Here is a 16,594-nt window from a genome sequence, read left to right as displayed (position 1 = left end):
GATCTAGGAAAGAAAGCGAAGGAACAAGGGAGAGTGGGCGGGAGCGCTGCATTGCAATTGTTTTCAGCACCACCCGGCCGCTGGCAGCAGCCGAGGCCCCGCCCCACCGGAGGGGGAGCGAGCGACCGGGGAGAGTTATGCAAATTCTGCGGGATGAGATCAGCCCCGAGCAACTGGCTGTGCAACTTCAGAGCACGACTCTCTTCTCTCTCGCCAGTTGCAAGCCAGAGGGAAGCGGGACTCGTTTCTGGCTGGCCCGTTCCTTGCACAATTGATTCCCACCGTCTTTCTCTGCACCTTCCCTGTCTTCCTCCCAACTGGATTATTATTATTACCGAGCGAGCTCCCCAAAAGTTCAGGGTGGATTGCCGTCTCTGAGTCTTTGCGGAGTTATTATATTTCTTTTTTCTTTCGTATTTTACCCCGTCCCGTAATGGGGTGGATTTAACGCTGCTTGGTTTGAAGAGGAGAATCCCGAAAAGGTAAATTTTCGTCTGTGCGCCTTTTTTTGTGTGTGCAACCTTGAGCCGGGGTTAAAAGTGTTTAAATGCTATTTGTTGATAGAACTCGGTCGAGGCATGAGGCTAAAGAAAGGAAAATAAAGGGGAGCTTCTTCTAAGTTCCTGATCCCGTCTTGTCTTCAAGGCAGAGTCACCTGCTGCCTCCCTCCTTTGTATATTTGTGTCAGGGCAGTGGATTTTGGACTTTAACTGGGTGCCCTCTGGAGTTAAGGGGCAAATCGGGGCTTAGGGTTTACCAGCGTTTAAGCAACAGAATCTTCCCAGTCTCGGGTTTAGCCGTAGAACGTGTGAAGTAATGAAGAGAGTATCCTTGATCATGGGCAGAGTGCCTTTCGCTCACCATTAAGAGCTGCGGCAAACATGACGAACGGAATGAGCTTTGGGGTGATAATTAGTATGCACTCTGAGTACAACTCGTCCTGCGTACGACTGGATTCACAATTGTATATACACGCAGCAAAGCAGGCGCGTACGAAATGATTTGTATGTATTTGGCATGGTTTTTGAAATCCGTTTCTGCTAGATTTTGGCAGCTTTTAATTGTACATGGCTTTTATCTCTCTTTTTGGGGCGAAAGAGGTAGTAGTGTGGGACAAGAACCTGAGCTGCACCTGTTCATTTCAGTGGGGTGGCGATTTGCACCAAGAGAGCCGGTGCAGTGGTTAGACTCGCATCTGGGGCACCGGGGTTCCATTCCCGTTCAGCCGGGAAGCTCACTGGGTGCCCTTGGGCCAGTCACTATCTCTTAGCCTAACCTACCTCACAGGGTTGTTGTGAGGTTCAAATGGATAGGGGTAGAACCATATACATACCACCTTGAGCTCCTTGGAAGAAATGTGGGAAAGAAATATAGAGATAAATAAATACATAAATTGCTGCAGATAAGTGTATGTTTACATCTAACAACACATGATAGAGATGGCACATCAGTATGTATAGATTTTCTCACGTCTGAAACATCATAAGGTAACTACGGCTAGGTTCTATGCCTCCTCCGCCTCCCGGCATCGTGCAATGAGGAAAAAACAAGTTTTTCAGGTAAATGTGACTCCCCCACACACACCTTTTATTTTAGCACTCGTGTCAATTCTGATATCATTTTCTCACAATGTGTATCTTGTAAAACTGAGATCAGATTCCACCTTTTGACTGAATGATGTTTCCCCCCCTTCATCTGGGTTTTTTACGGTGAGGTTTTATAGCCGGGAGCCTGAAACTCCAGCATGGGTAAAGTTGCTCTTCGTTTCCCATTTTTCAGTGGTGACGGCAGCTGTTTTGAAAGGCAGGTGGGTTGTGAGCTTTTGTGCTTCCTGCCTGTGTGCAGAAAATGCCATCTTAGCATTCCCTCTCATTTCCAGCAGAAAAAAAGAAGCTGCTCTCCATAGGAGAAAGTCCAAGAAATGCTAGGTTAATAACGATGTCAAATAATTCATTGGCGTTTTGAGACAGCAACCATGCACTTACACTTAAAAACTAATACTATTAATCTAATGCATCGGGATTCCATTACCAGCCTACCGTACAGGGTTGTTGTAAGATTTATTAGAGCAATAATGCATGGAAAGCTCTTTGAGCACTTAGGAGAAGCACTATATACAGTTATGTATTATTGTTATTAGGGTTAGTATTTATCATGTCTATTGAGTGCCTATGCTTTTTAACCACCTTGTCCTGTAATAACTGTGCTTAAGCAGCCAGAAGCCCCCTGGGGTTGATGAAGGGGTTCTGACCTTCAGTTGGGATGTTGGGTTTTATCTAAGCATTAGCCATACTCAGAGGAGATCCACTGAAATTAATAGATATGGCTCATTTAGGTAGGTCCATCAATTTCACTGGGTCTGTTCTGAATGAAACTCGGATACAACCTTGTGCATGCAGATGGATTGATTCAGGGGCAAAGGGGTATAAAAGAGGTGTAGTGGTTCAGGGTCATGGGGGTCTGAGACCCCTTACTTTTTTGGGAGCAGAGGGTGCTGGAGTTTGGTGCAGCAGGGAACTTCTTATGTGGACCAGACGATGCCTTTGGGAAAGCTCAAAAGCAGCAGGGCATGAAGGCAAGAGCACTGCACAAGTGTTGCTGCCCAGCAACTGGAATTCAGTGGCCTACTTGCTCAGTATAAATATGGAAGTTCCATATAGCCACTATTCTCTCTGTTTCTAGTGCTGAGGGCAGTGGAGGTGATCCATTATGGCGAATGAGGCACTGCCCCACCCACCAACCCGTCAGCCTTCAGCCAGTCTCCACCTGCTTCCTTTTTGTTTACCTCCAGGGGGTGACGCTGCCTGCCACCTTCCTCCTCAGTCCCTATGTTGCCCTGGTAGATTGCAGCAGGGAGGAGGATTCGGACAAATCCAGAATTGGTTGGCACTGGCTCCGCCTGGCATTGGCTCTGGCTCCATCTACTTTTCGGGCTCCCTGCATTCCGCCGTGCCAGTCTCAATGAAATCCAGCCATCACTAATTCAGGTGTGAGTGCTGTTGCTTGTGTAGCCAAAACAGCACCACCCATGCCCAAGAGGGAGTCATTAGCAGGGGGAATCCCAAGGTTTGTAGAAGTACAATATATCTTTAAGGGGAAAAAAACTTAAAGGGTATGTGTGTGTGTGGAAACAGCTTAATGACAATGGAGTGCAATTAGAGCCCACGGCATGCAGATTGTTGGGACAGAAAATGGAAAACTGCGGTGGTGGAGGAATGGAGTGTCTGGAACTCTGAAAAGCAGCACACCTGGCCCACACAGCATCTTTTTGTGGTAGGTCTCAGCGCAGTTTACAAAAATACATTATAAACAGAAACCTTAAAACAATTCTCATAAGTTACATAATTAACAATATCCTACAAACAACCCATCAGCCTTTTAACCCCCCCCCAAAAAAGGTGTTTTTTTAAAAAAAATATGGCATCTAAAATAAACTGAGGCTGGGGCAAGACATACTTCAGTTTGCAGATTGTTCTACAGACAAGGAGCCACCACTGAAAAGGCTCTTCCATAGGCCCCCACACTACACAGTTCATTTAACGCAGGAACCACCAGGAGAGCCTCTTCTGCTCATTTTAATGCATGGTCAAGTTGATTTGAGGGAAGGCAGAGAGGCCAACGATAAGTGGAGCCAGAGCCAATGACAGGCAGAACTAACTAATTGTAGTTGATCTTACCTCTGAATCAACATGCATAGGCTTGCACTGCTAACCTGTGTGTATAGTTATGTAGTGAAATGTTATATCCTGGTCCCTCCTTTTCCTCTTCTGCACCTGCTTCCTTTTTTCAAGAAAAAATATAGTGCTCTACCAGTATTGAGGATGAGGGTATAACTTGCTGTCATGTGTGCCTCTGAAGGCAGAGACGTACTGCACCTGGCTAAGGGGTCCTACAATAGATGGGCCCTCCCTCCACATTCAGACACCCACACCAGTGGTGGCTGGAAGAAGGGGTTGAAGTTGCTCAGGGTTTGGTTCCCGAGTAGACCTTAGGACTACAAAATCTTGTGCGTGCTTAACTGAGGGGGTGAAATCTCTTTGAGCAAAATGGGACTTCTCTCTGAATGAACTCATATAGGGCTGTGGGGATGCAGATCCACATGAAGGACTATGTGTTTTGCCCTGAGCTCCTTGCAAGAAAGGTGAAATAGAAATGCAATACATAGTATTCCTAATCATAATAGTCTCCTATATATCTTGGAAAATTGTGATTAACCAAACAGCGGTTTTTATTGTATTAACAAAACGTTTCAGCTTCTGCCTTCATCAGCTGCTAACATACAAATGCTGTTACCAAGGTGGCAGTTATAGAGCTTTGAGATGGAAATCTCAGAGGGGCTTCATTATGTTTATATATATAAACATAATTGTGATTAACCAAACAGAGGTTTTTATTATATATATATATATGACAGTTTTGAAAGCAACAAACAGAACTTCACTCAAGCTTGCTCTGGATCCCTATAAGGATTCCGTTAATCACCTAAAATATATATGAACGTAATTGTGATTAACCAAACAGAGGTTTTTATTATATTAACAAAACGTTTCAGCTTCCGCCTTCATCAGCTGCCAACATACAAATGCTGTTACCAAGGTGGCAGTTATAGAGCTCTGAGGATGGAATGCTCAGAGGGGCTTCATTTGCAAAAGCTAAGTAGTGGTGGTACTGTCCTCCAGGTTCAGGCCATGTGGTGCCAATGTGTCCAGAGAGTAAATCCAAGAGTTCTCCCTTTTGGTCAATGCTGCTGGATCTGCTGGCATCTCTATCGCTGTTATGGAAAAGTCCAACAGGCTGTGACCCTCGATGTTAAAATGCTTTGCAACTGGTTGCTCCACTTTTTTTGTCAAAATTGCCGACTTGTGGTTCCTGAAGCACGTGCGTAGGTCAGTTGTGGTCTTTCCTACATATTGGATATGACATCCTGGTCTTTTGCACTCGATGATGTAAACTATATTGCAGGACCTGCAGGTGATGTTCTGTTTGATGTAATATGTCCTGCCTGTCCTAGTGCTTGTAAAAGTGGCTGTCTCCCTGAGGTACACACAGGTGATACAGTGTTTGGAGTGACAAGGATGAGACCCTGGATTGGTGATAGGTGGCTTAAGCATAGCTCTCACCAACAGTCTGCGCAAATTAGGAGGTTGGCAAAATGCTACAACAGGAGGCCTGCTGATATATGTATATATATATATATATATGTATAAATAATTTATATATGTATAAATAAATAAAATGTATATGAACACTTCTTAAGATATCTTAACCAAATTTTGCATGATGGCCCCTGAGATCAAGGAACAGGTTTTTGTTGATGTTTGGAGTCAAGATGGTGGACTGAACCTTTTAAAACATCATTCATTTAAAAACTGCACTGATTTTTTTGGTTTCTTAGAATTCTCAAGCAACACCAGGTACGAGTCTGCTACTAATGGGATATAAATAGGACCTGGAACAAAATGCAGTGTGGTGTGCTCCTGTTTGGAGTTCCAGCCAGCCAGTAATGCCCTTTGTTCAGGACATGCAGTTCCATTTTTGGTACTCGCCCACCTCTCTTCCAACTTAGCAGTCTGTGGCACTCAGTATCCTTAGTCCTCATTGCTCTGTTTTGCGCTCCCCATTTATTTTTTTTTTCTTCCTGCAGATTTCTGTGTACTTTTGCAAACCTAGGGGTTCCCACAAGCCTGCTGATATTTTTCCCTTTTGCATGGACGGAGCTGTTTTTGGCTACATAAGGATCACTGCTTGGAGAGTGAGTTTGTTGTTAGTGATAATCCTTCTGGCTCTTGTTTCTCAGTCACAGTAGCAATGGAGCCTCCAGTTCTGCTTATTGTTTAGGGAGATTTTACAGATAGCAGCCAAGGCTGCAATTTGTCCAAGGCCATGCACTACATGTGTAAATGAACAGAGCAAAAATGGCATTAACTGAGGCTCTCTGACAGTCTAACCCCCATGTGTACACTCATTAGAGAGAGCTGTAGCTGGTTCCAGCTCCCTAACAAGCATGCCTGTATACACTTTTTACACCTTGTGTGTTATGCCTTGATGTGAACCCATAAAACATTTTATGAGCGCATCTTTAAAATGCAACATGCGAACTGGCTTTGAGTTCCTATTTCTTTCTTTTAAGCATTATTACCCTGCTCTTCAGCCAAAAGAAAAGGCTCCCGGAGTGTGACATCAGTCCAGTAACCAATGAGGCACTCCTTGCCCTCAGACTTAGAATCTAAAAGATGCAACACAAAAGGAAAAAGGGCGGAGGAGGGAAGAAGAAAACAAGCAAACTCAGGCACCAGTTTTTAAAGTGACACAGTAGTTCTTTTAATGAACAGCTAGAGAGCGGGAGACAATGGAGCTGGTCTCTCAGCAGAGCCGATGGAGCTGGCTCTACTTCCCATCTCCCCCTATGCTGCAGTCAGGTGGACTCCTAAAAATAGGATTTTTGATCCAAACATCATCATTATCAATTTTATTGTTTGTTAGTTAACATAAGCAGAAAGATATCTGTCCTGAGGATCTTACAGCCTATAGTTTGACCATGGAGAGATTAGAAAATGAAATGTGGGGAAGTGAGCCCAAGAAGAATGAAAGAGGACAAGGTAACAAGATTTCCAGCCCCCTTAGCCACTGCACTGTTGTGGCTCTTCTCACTGTAATATGCAATAGTTAACTAAGCTGACATATTCAAGAAGGCAACATACTATTGATGGAGCACTGCACCCATTTAGGAGCCCCTGCAGATAATCACTCCTTGCAGAATATGGTAGCTGAATCAGCAGCCTCTTTAATGAAAGTCTGTGGGGAGCTGAGGTGAAGTTGGCTGGGGCAGTGTAAAATAATGAACCAGGCAAAATGACATTAAGAACACTGACAACCCAATAGTCTCATGTCTAGTGAGACGCCGCGATCAATTCTTATGCAAGCGTATACTATCTTAGTGTGATTGCATTGCTTGCAGAGATTAGGAAGGATTCAAGGGGGCTGTCATTAGGAGATTTGGGCTGCAGTGTCACCAATATGCGGATGACACGCAGCTCTGTCTCTCATTTAAATCTTCACCGAGGTTGGCTGTAGAAACCCTGTCCAAGTGCCTGGAGTCAGTGAGTGGCTGGATGGGAAGGAATAAGCTGAAACTGAACTCTGACAAAACCGAGGTACTGGTCGTGGGAGACAAGGGAAGGTTAGGGGATTTGGACCTGGTGCTCAACAGGGTACAATTGCCCCTGAAAGACCAGGTCCGCAGCCTGGGGGTCATTCTAGACTCCCAGCTGTCCATGGAGGCTCAGGTCTCGGCTGTGAGCCGGGCGGCACTGTATCAACTCCATCTGATACGGAGGCTGTGCCCCTACCTTCCCAATCATCTGCTCCCATCAGTGGTACATGCCCTGGTCTCCTCTCACCTAGACTACTGTAATGTGCTGTACCTGGGGCTATCCTTGAAAACAGTCCGGAAGCTGCAGTTGGTACAGAACGTGGCGGTGCGCCTGATTAAAGGCAGCCGCCGGCGAGATCACATGACTCCAGTGCTAAAAGAGTTGCACTGGTTACCAGTTGCTTGCCGGGCCCAATTCAAGGTGTTGGTTTTAACCTTTAAATCCCTATGCGGTCTCGGCCCAGTCTATCTGAAGGAGCGCCTCCAGCATCATCAGTTATGCCGCCCAACAAGATCAGCCTGAAAAGACCTTCTCTCTATCCCATCAGTCAAAACAGCCAGACTGGTGAGGACTAGAGAGAGGGCTTTTTCAATTGTGGCCCCCACCCTGTGGAACTCCCTCCCAAATGATCTCCACCATGCCCCCTCTATAATGAGTTTCTGCCGGGCTGTGAAGACCTGGCTCTTCAGGCAGGCTTTTGGGTGGGCTAGATTTTATCGTTATTGTTTTCAGTTTTTTAATGTCTATTATATTTGTATGCCTATTTTGTACGTCGCCCAGAGTGGCTGGATAGCCAGCCAGATGGGCGACTAAGAAATTCAATAAACAAACAAACAAACAAACAAATAAATAAAAGCAAGTCTTCAGTGCACTGATTATTCTACTGTAGAACTGAGACTCTTACAGTTTTGCAGTGCAAGTTTCTAGTCCGCATCTTATCAGGGCAAAAACATGCTTGAAGGGCCCCCCCCCCGAGGAAAGACAGGTTGCAGGATGACATTAGCATGTTGCACAGTCCTTTGCCCCTCTCCAGAAATAGGAAGAGCAACATACATAAGTAGTCTCATAACTTAATCCTATGCATGGTTACTCAGAAGTAAGGCTCATTGTGTTCAATGGATCTATGCTGCTAGATTACATAAGCACAGGTTTGCCCTAAGCAAGGATCTCTGTTATTTCAAAGGGTAAGGAACAAGCCTTTTTTTAGCTGAAAGCTGAAAATTCATGGAAGGAGACTCTAATGCCCCCTAGGGGGGCAGTCTCCTACAGTGCCCCCCCCCGGTTACTGTGGCACATTCTACCATATTAACAGCAGAATCCTATACATCTCTATTCAGAAGTAAGAACTATCTATTTATTTAAGAGCATTTCTAAACCAGCGGATACTTTAACAACTCTAAATACAACATGAAAACAAGTCAGTATAATCAAGACAGAGATAACAAACATCAGAGCAGTCAAATAGTATTGTAAAAACAGGAATCCACTAATAATGGTCTAATCTGGTGGGTCAGGGAAAACCTGGATGAAAAGATATGTCTTTACAAGGCATCTGAAGCAACTGAAGAATGATGTTTCACGTAAGGCAAAGGGAAGGGGATTTCCACTGTTCAGGGCAGTGATGGAAAATCCCAATTTTCAGGTCATTGCCCTGTGGACTATCTGGGATTTACTTCCTGGTAAGTGGGTATAGGATTGCAGCCTAAATAGTTTTTTTGTTTTTTTAAAAAAATCCATCCATAAAGAATTGCAAAAATTCAGCCTCCATGTTCAGAGACTGTTTACCTCTGGTCACCAGATGTTAAGGATTCATTTAAAAAAGAAAGGGAAAAAAGTTGAATATCCTCATGGTGCCCTGCCTGTGACCTTCCCATCTGGCTGGCCAATGTCAGCTTATAAATATTGAGATAAGTGGACTCTTGGTTTGACCCAGCATGACGATCCTTATGTTCTAAGGAGGAAACTGAGGCTCAGTGTAATTTGGGAGGAATTCAGCCTCATGTCAGCATGCTGGTTATAATAGCCTAGGTCAGCGCACAATCGTCGTAAAATCCCCCCCCCCAAAAAACTCCAAAATTCTCAGGCCACAGATCAAGGTAATTATCTTTGGGTCCCTCCAGACAACCTGTTTATTGAGCATTCGCCCTGATTTGCTTGCGCAAAGCTTACGTGGCGGTTAGACCATGTTCCATCTTTATTGAGCTGATTTTTTTTGCAGGGCAATTACATGACAAGCATTTATCCTGATTTATGCACTGTATATGCATCTTCCTATTCATCACTCTTTCATCTCACACTTTTTAATGCATTTTCCTGTCGCTCTCCTAACTGCAAGAAGCCTTTTTCTAAAGTGGGTGAGTTGCACTAGGGTGACATAATGATTTAATCCACTTTAATTCTAGTGTGCACTTGGATTCCTCCTGCAAAATACTGACAGTGGGCCCCTCCAGACTTGAGGTTTTTAGGAGGTGTATTCTGCAACATGTGGCGCAGAGTGGTAAGCGGCGGTAACGCAGTCAAAGCTCTGCTCATGGCCGGAGTTCGATTCCAACGGAAGGAGGAAGTCGAATCTCCGGTAAAAGGGGTCGAGGTCCACTCAGCCTTCCATCCATCCGTGGTCGGTAAAATGAGTACCCGGCATATGCTGGGGGGTAAAGAAAGGCCAGGGAAGGAACTGGCAATCCCACCCCATATATACGGTCTGCCTAGTAAACGTCGCAAGACGTCACCCTAAGAGTCGGAAACGACTCGCACTATAAGTGCGGGGACACCTTTACCTTTTTATTCTGCAGTGTCACTGATGCAATAATAATCTGTTAGTGGTAGATGTAAATTGGACCGTCCATGCATCATTCAGCTTTATTAGTTGTTCTGCGATGCTTCCCCAGTGTATTATTTATTTATTACATTTATATACTGCCCCATAGCCGAAGCTCTCTGGGCAGTTTACAGCAATTATTATTGCCATGTGGAGGACTCTTGCACTATAGCACAACAAAAGTGGGTCAAAAATAATAAAATAGACCAGAACATTTGTAGTATTAAAAGTTACAGGATTTCATCTGGAAGGTACGATACATGCACTGATTGGAAAAGAAGCAAAATGTCCGCCTCAGAACTTTTGGAGGTGCAAACAGTATTGAAAGGGAGATCACATATAAGCTCCCTGGTACCATGAGCACAAATCATCATGAATGCACAATGAAACGGGTGTCTGGAGGGGTCCACTCTGAGCAGCCTTTATCTGAAGCTTGTGCCTAGGCCTCTTAAAGCAGCTTCTGTACGGTGAATGATTTCCATGGGATTTTTCTGTCCTGCACAGATACTTGCCACAGCAGCATTGGCTACTAAAAATGAACCTGCAACACTCATCATAGGACCTCTTCCCCGCAGATTTCTCTGCCTGGTGTGAAGTGGAAAACCGGTACTCAGACGCTTATTAAAGGGGTCCCTATTTTAAAAATGTGCATCGTGCCCTGCAGTAACCTTCTTGAGGCAGGGATGCGATTATTTTATTATGTTACATTGCAAAGTGCCATGCACAGTGGAACCACTATATAAAATAACAACAATAGGCTGGGCTTTAGTTTCTTTCCTCTTTGGTCATTAAACAGGTATACTATGGCTGCATGTCTCCAGGTAGTGTTTCGAGTGATCATAGCTCTACAGTGGTTGCCGGAGGGGAAGGGCCATAGCTCAGTGGCAAAACAGCTCAGTAGCTGAGAGAGATTCCCATCTGAAATACTGGAGAGCCATGGCCAATCAGTATAGACCTAGAGATTCCCAGACCATGGACCACCAGTGGTCCGTGAGCTTCATTTGGGCCGCCCACAGCATATCTGTGGATTTGTGTTTGAAGTTGGGAGATTACATTAAATCACATTAAATACTTAAATTGGTTTTTCATTGTAATTTTTATTGCTTCTTTTATTACTTACATTGTATTTTGTTGCATCACAATCTGAATTCAATATATAAGGAATAAAAAGCAGTAAAAATACAATGAAAAACCATATAGCACCTAACATGGTGCATTACAATTGCTACAACAGCAGAAAAAAAACCAGTAAGTGGTCCACCAAGACTCTCTGCAATTTTTGGGTGCTCCGTGGGGAAAAAAGTTGGGGAGCCGCTGGTGTAAGCACCACCTGTACTGAAGTAGATGAACCAGCAATCTGCCTCGGTCTAAGGCAGCTTCCTATGTTCCTGTGCTTTGCCTACAGAAGAGCCTAGGCTCAGTCCCTGGTATCTTCAAAGGATCCGGCTTAGCAGGTGATGAGGAAGGACTTTCTCTGCCTGAGACCCTGGAGAGCTGCTGCCGGTCAGAGCGGACAGTGCCAGGCAAGACAGACAAATAGTCTGACCTTGTATAAAGTAGCTTCCTAGGTAGTGCTGCTGCTTTGACTATGAGCTGGTGTGATGGCCTGTTGTGAGTCTTTTCCTGGATGTCCTCATCTTTGCTGAAACTGTATTACATCAGAGTTTAGTGCAGGGATGGGGAATTTGTTGCCCTCCAGATGTTGCCGGAGTACTCCCATGGTCCCTTGCCATTTACTATGTTGGCTGAGGTTGAATGGAATGGGCGACTAGCAACAACTAGAGGACCACAGCTTCCCCACTGATGCATGTTGCCATCACTGCTTTAACTACTAGGATGTGGAGAGAGGGCCTGTCTTACTCTTAGCTACTCCTTTAGAAGGCTACACTGGGAGTGCATAAAATTCCGAGGAGTCAGGGGATTAAGCTTGTCACATGCACAGAAGAACAGCCGTGCTGGGTCAGGCCAAAGGCTGGTCTAGTCCAGTGTCCTGTTCTCTCAGACTGTGGGAATCAGATGCCATTAAGCCCCCTCCTCCTTTTCCATTATAATTCAATCACGGTTGCCATTTATTTATTTCTTTATTTTATTTGTTTCATTTATAGACTGCCCATAGCAAGTGGCTCTCTGGGCGGTGTACAAAAAAGTTAAAATACAAAATATCAACAATAAAATCAGACAACAAACAATAAACACAAGCTGTTTTCAGTTGTTGTGGTGGCTGGGTACAAAGCTAGGGGGGGTTCCGGTACCCTTCAGAGTTACACAGAACCCCTGCATAATAAGATTCATTTCCTGAAACTCTCCCTTCTGCATTATTGTTGTTGTTAATTATATTAACACCAACAACAACCACACCCAACAACAATAACGTTCTGCCTTTCCTCCCAAAAGGAGCCCAGGGCAGCAAACAAAACACTAAAACCACTATAAAACATCTTAAAAACAGACTTTAAATATATTAAAACAAAACATCTTCAAAAAAATTAAAACAAAACATCTTTTTAAAAAAGCTTTACAAACACCTTAAAAAGCAATTCCAGCACAGACGCAGACTGGGATAAGGTCTCTACTTAAAAGGCTTGTTGAATGAGGAAGGTCTTCAGTAGGTGCCGAAAAGATAACAGAGATGGTGCCTGAAGTATAACTGAGCTAGCAGAACAAAAGAACATCATGCCATTAGGATTTATTTTTTTCATCCACTGGAAGAGTTTTACTCCCTTAGGGACTGCCTTTACTGCACGGCTGAGCCAGTCCTTCCATGTATGGTCTGTGCCAAGATCCCTGAGCCACTGACCCTGATGCCAATGATTGACAATTGGTCTTCCAGGATCCTTCTTGCAGAAAAGGGCTATTAACTACGAAGGAAACTGCCTTATACCGAGTCATTGGTCCATCTAGCTCAGTATTATCTACACAGACTGGCAGCTGCTCTCCAGGGTTTCAGACAATGGATATTCCCAGCCCTACCTGGAGATGCCGGGGATTAAACTAGGGGCCTTCTGCATGCAAAGCAGATGCTCTGCCACTGAGCTATGCCTCTTCTGTCCACTCTTTGTTAACGAGTCCCAGGCATCGCTCTATATCCTTCCGGCACATCAGTTGCAGCAGGATTTGAAACTCATGCTTTTATTTTATTTATTTATTGTAATGCCGTATTCTACACTTTCTTGCCTACAGGCTGGGTGCTTTGCTAAAGGCTACCCAATACGTTTCAACCTCAGGTCTGCTTTAAAATTTTCTTTCACAGGATTCGTGTGGAATGATACCTGGGAACATAGGAAGCTGCCTTATACAGATCAATATTGTCTACTCTGACAGCAGTTCTCCAGGGTTTGGGGCATTCCCAGCCCTATCTGGAGATGCTGGGGATTGAACCTGTGGTCTCTGCCACTGAGTCATAGCGCTTCCGCCTACCTACGAAGTGCTCATCTTGCAAAATATTAAAATCCAAATGAATTGTTCGTTCGAAAGAAACCTTTGTGCACAAGCCTTCAGGAGTCTGACATCCTCTTCAAAGGTTTTTCCTAAATAATCTGCATGGATTTTCATTTCCAGTGCTTTCTTTCATGTGTAGTTCTTCCTGATTTCTTTTTTTTTAAAGGTGAATATTCTTTTAAGAAAAATATTTTTAATCTACTATTCCACTAAGGAGCTCAGTGTAGCATGGATAGGTTTCTTTTTCATTTTGTCTTTGAGACAACCCTGTTAAGATAGGTTATTGTTCAGGAGCATCCCAATGCAGAGAAACAAGGTGTCAAAACCACCCCTCGGCTTTCCAGTGTAGAAAATAGGTATAACTACTTCTGTGAAAAATGTAACCTAAAATCTGCATGCAAAAAACTGAATTTTGTGATTTACAGAAATTGAGAATGCTTATTTTGTTTATTTATTTATTATTTGATTTATATCCCGCCCTTCCTCCTAGTAGGAGCCCAGCGCGGCAAACAAAAGCACTAAAAACACTTTAAAATGTCATAAAAACTTACTTTAAAATATATTAAAACAAAATCATCCTTAAAAGCATATTAAAACAAAACATCTTTAAAAATATAAAAAAGGTTTAAAAACATCTTTAAAAATAAAATAAAATAAAAACATATTAAAAAGCAATTCCAGCACAGACGCAGACTGTGTTTAGCCCTGGATAGTGGCAGAGACATAAATGGGTCAATGAAACTATGTGCTGACTTCTGTAAACCCTGTTGAGCCCCTCTGCTAGTTTCTGAGATTTCACCGAATATTTAAAAGCAAAAGACTTTCCACACATGAGGACTGGAAACTAAAGAAAAGAAAAGCTGAGATTCTGCATCCAGTGCCTGTTTCACATGTGCATGACACAATCCTCAAAGCATAGAATACACACAGCCCTGGAACTAGGGTTGCCAGGTCCATGGCCTGAGACTGATCCTGTATCTTTAGGAGAAGAGAAAGTCAGCCAAGTGCAGGTGTTCTTGCAACTCTGCAATGGGAAACACCATGAGGTGGAATTCTCCCTCCTCCCTCCCCAACTTTTAAAGATACAGAAGACCTCTTGGAGGCTGGGCCTGGGAACAAAGAGGTCTTGTGTATCTTTAAAAGTTGTGCAGGGGGGGAGGGAGAATTCCACCTTGTGGTTTTTCTCATTACAGAGTTGCAAGAACAGCTGCACTTGGCTGACCTTCTCTTCTCCTAAAGATACAGGATCAGTCTCAGGCCATGGACCTGGCAACCCTACCTGGAACAAGAGTGATTTTCCTTACAGGGCAGCTGTGAAGATGAATGAGCTAAAGCGGATATGGGGAACTTTTGGCCCTCCAGATGATGCTGATGCTGAACTGCAACTCTCATCATTCCTGGCCATTGGCCATGCTTGCTAGGGCTGATGGGAGTTATAGTTCAACAACATCTGGAGGGCCTCTTGAGCTAGAGGAACTTTTCCTCCCTCTCCCATTTTGTCCCCGCAACAATCTTGTGAGGTAGATTAGGCTGAGACGCAGTGACTGACCCAAGGTCACGGCTGAGTGAGGAATTGAACCCTGGTCTCCAAAGTCCTAGTCCCAACACTCTAACCACTATGCCATACTGGTATATTTTATGGATTTTATTTTATTTTGGAAACTGCATCAGAAGGGCTGCTGAAGGGCAGTATATAAATACTTTAAATAAAATAATCTAACCAATGCCTAACACACTAAAGCATTAAAAACATTAAAAGGAAATGAAATAATAAAAACCATGTTTGGAAGGAGATCTCTTAGTAATTATGGCTTAAGTGTAGGGAATCCTGCTCTCAGAGGAGGCTGGTTTAGATAATCCCTCCGGCTGCTTTCCAAATTTATGAATCATCTCTAGACACGTTAGCTGGAGCTGTGCATGATGGGAGGAGGGTTGTGTTTGGGCTCTTGGCACAGGGCCCTTGTCCGAGCAAGAGAACTGGCAGTAAGCCAGAGAGGTGCACTGGAGAATATGTGAACAGCAAAAACACTAAAAAAAGAAACGGTGATGTCATTGACAAGAGCCTAAATATAACTATGCAAGAGTTGATATCTGTTTATATTATGGCTTATTGAGTACATTACTATGCTTTTTTTAAAAAAAAAAATTAAAGTGGCAGTTTTACTGTGCAATATGCAATATCTCAAAACTCAAACTCTTGTGTCTGATTAGAAAAAAGCAACCTCTTGCACAGTAGCGCCAACCCATTCAAACACTGTGGCTGTTTCTAAATGGTGGTAAAACAGATCTTAATGTCATGCGTGAGCAGCCAAGAGCTTGTGCGCTGCCTCTCTTTTTTCCACATGTTGGGGGAAGAAATTAGAAGCTTCCAATTGTGATTAGTGGAAAATCAAAATTTTCTGGTTTCAGATGCAATGGCAAAATATGATTAGCCACTGACTGCAATCAGAAGTTTCTAATTTTTTTCTTACATACGGAGGAAGGTGAAGAGAGAGTGCAAAGCCCAAGGCTTGTAGCTGCTTGTACATGTAAAGATAGCATATGGTTTCACTTTACATCTAGATACAGCTATATACCTGGCAATAATATAAAGAATTCTTAATTAACTTATTTTTTCAAGCAAGCGTTTGCAATATTGAGGATTCATATTCCATGTAAGCCTGCAAATTTAAAATATTCTCTTAATTAGATGATCTGATCCTGTGTTAGCTTCTGATGTGCAAAGCAGGGGTGGCATTTGTAAGGGAGAAGTGGTGCATGTAGCTGCTTAACCCTTTTGCTACCCTCTTATTTGCAAGATCTCCCTGTCAACCTCTTTTTCCCCAGTCTAATTCCAAGACTATTCTTTTCTTTAACAAGATTTATATGCTGCTTAATCAACAAAAGCAGCAAAGCAGTTTACATAAAACAATAGAAAATATACATATCAATAACCTCAAACTTTACAGTCAAGTTGACATAAAATTGATCAAAATATAGATAAAATCAGGTGTTTTAAAACAAATAAACATAATGAAATCACGTGACTGGGTAGGCTTGCCCAAACAAAAAAAGTTTTTAGCAGGTGCCAAAAACAATACAGGGAAGGCACCTGTCTCATATTCATGGGCAGGGAGTTCCAACGAGGAGGTGTCACTGCTGCCACACGACTGAAATGTCGATTCCTTGCAAGTACAGCATGAAC

The 16,594-nt window shown here is 43.4% G+C and overlaps 1 protein-coding gene across 5 annotated transcripts in view; it reads left to right on the top strand.

Annotated features, from left to right (window-relative positions):
• The first annotated feature begins 159 nt into the window (after window positions 1–159).
• Window positions 160–16,594, top strand: part of DDR1 (discoidin domain receptor tyrosine kinase 1) — a 79,354-nt gene continuing 62,919 nt past the window's right edge. For 3 of the 5 annotated variants that reach the window (XM_061619234.1, XM_061619229.1, XM_061619230.1), the window contains exon 1: window positions 160–482. The gene's annotated coding sequence lies outside the window, so the exon portion shown is untranslated. Of the gene's footprint in view, window positions 483–3,254; window positions 3,274–16,594 lie in introns of those variants that run through there. The other 2 variants (XM_061619235.1, XM_061619232.1) reach the window with 2 other exon arrangements.

Source organism: Rhineura floridana, chromosome 3 (assembly GCF_030035675.1).
Source record: "Rhineura floridana isolate rRhiFlo1 chromosome 3, rRhiFlo1.hap2, whole genome shotgun sequence".
NCBI lineage: Eukaryota > Metazoa > Chordata > Lepidosauria > Squamata > Rhineuridae > Rhineura > Rhineura floridana.
This window is presented reverse-complemented; position numbering and strand designations above follow the sequence as displayed.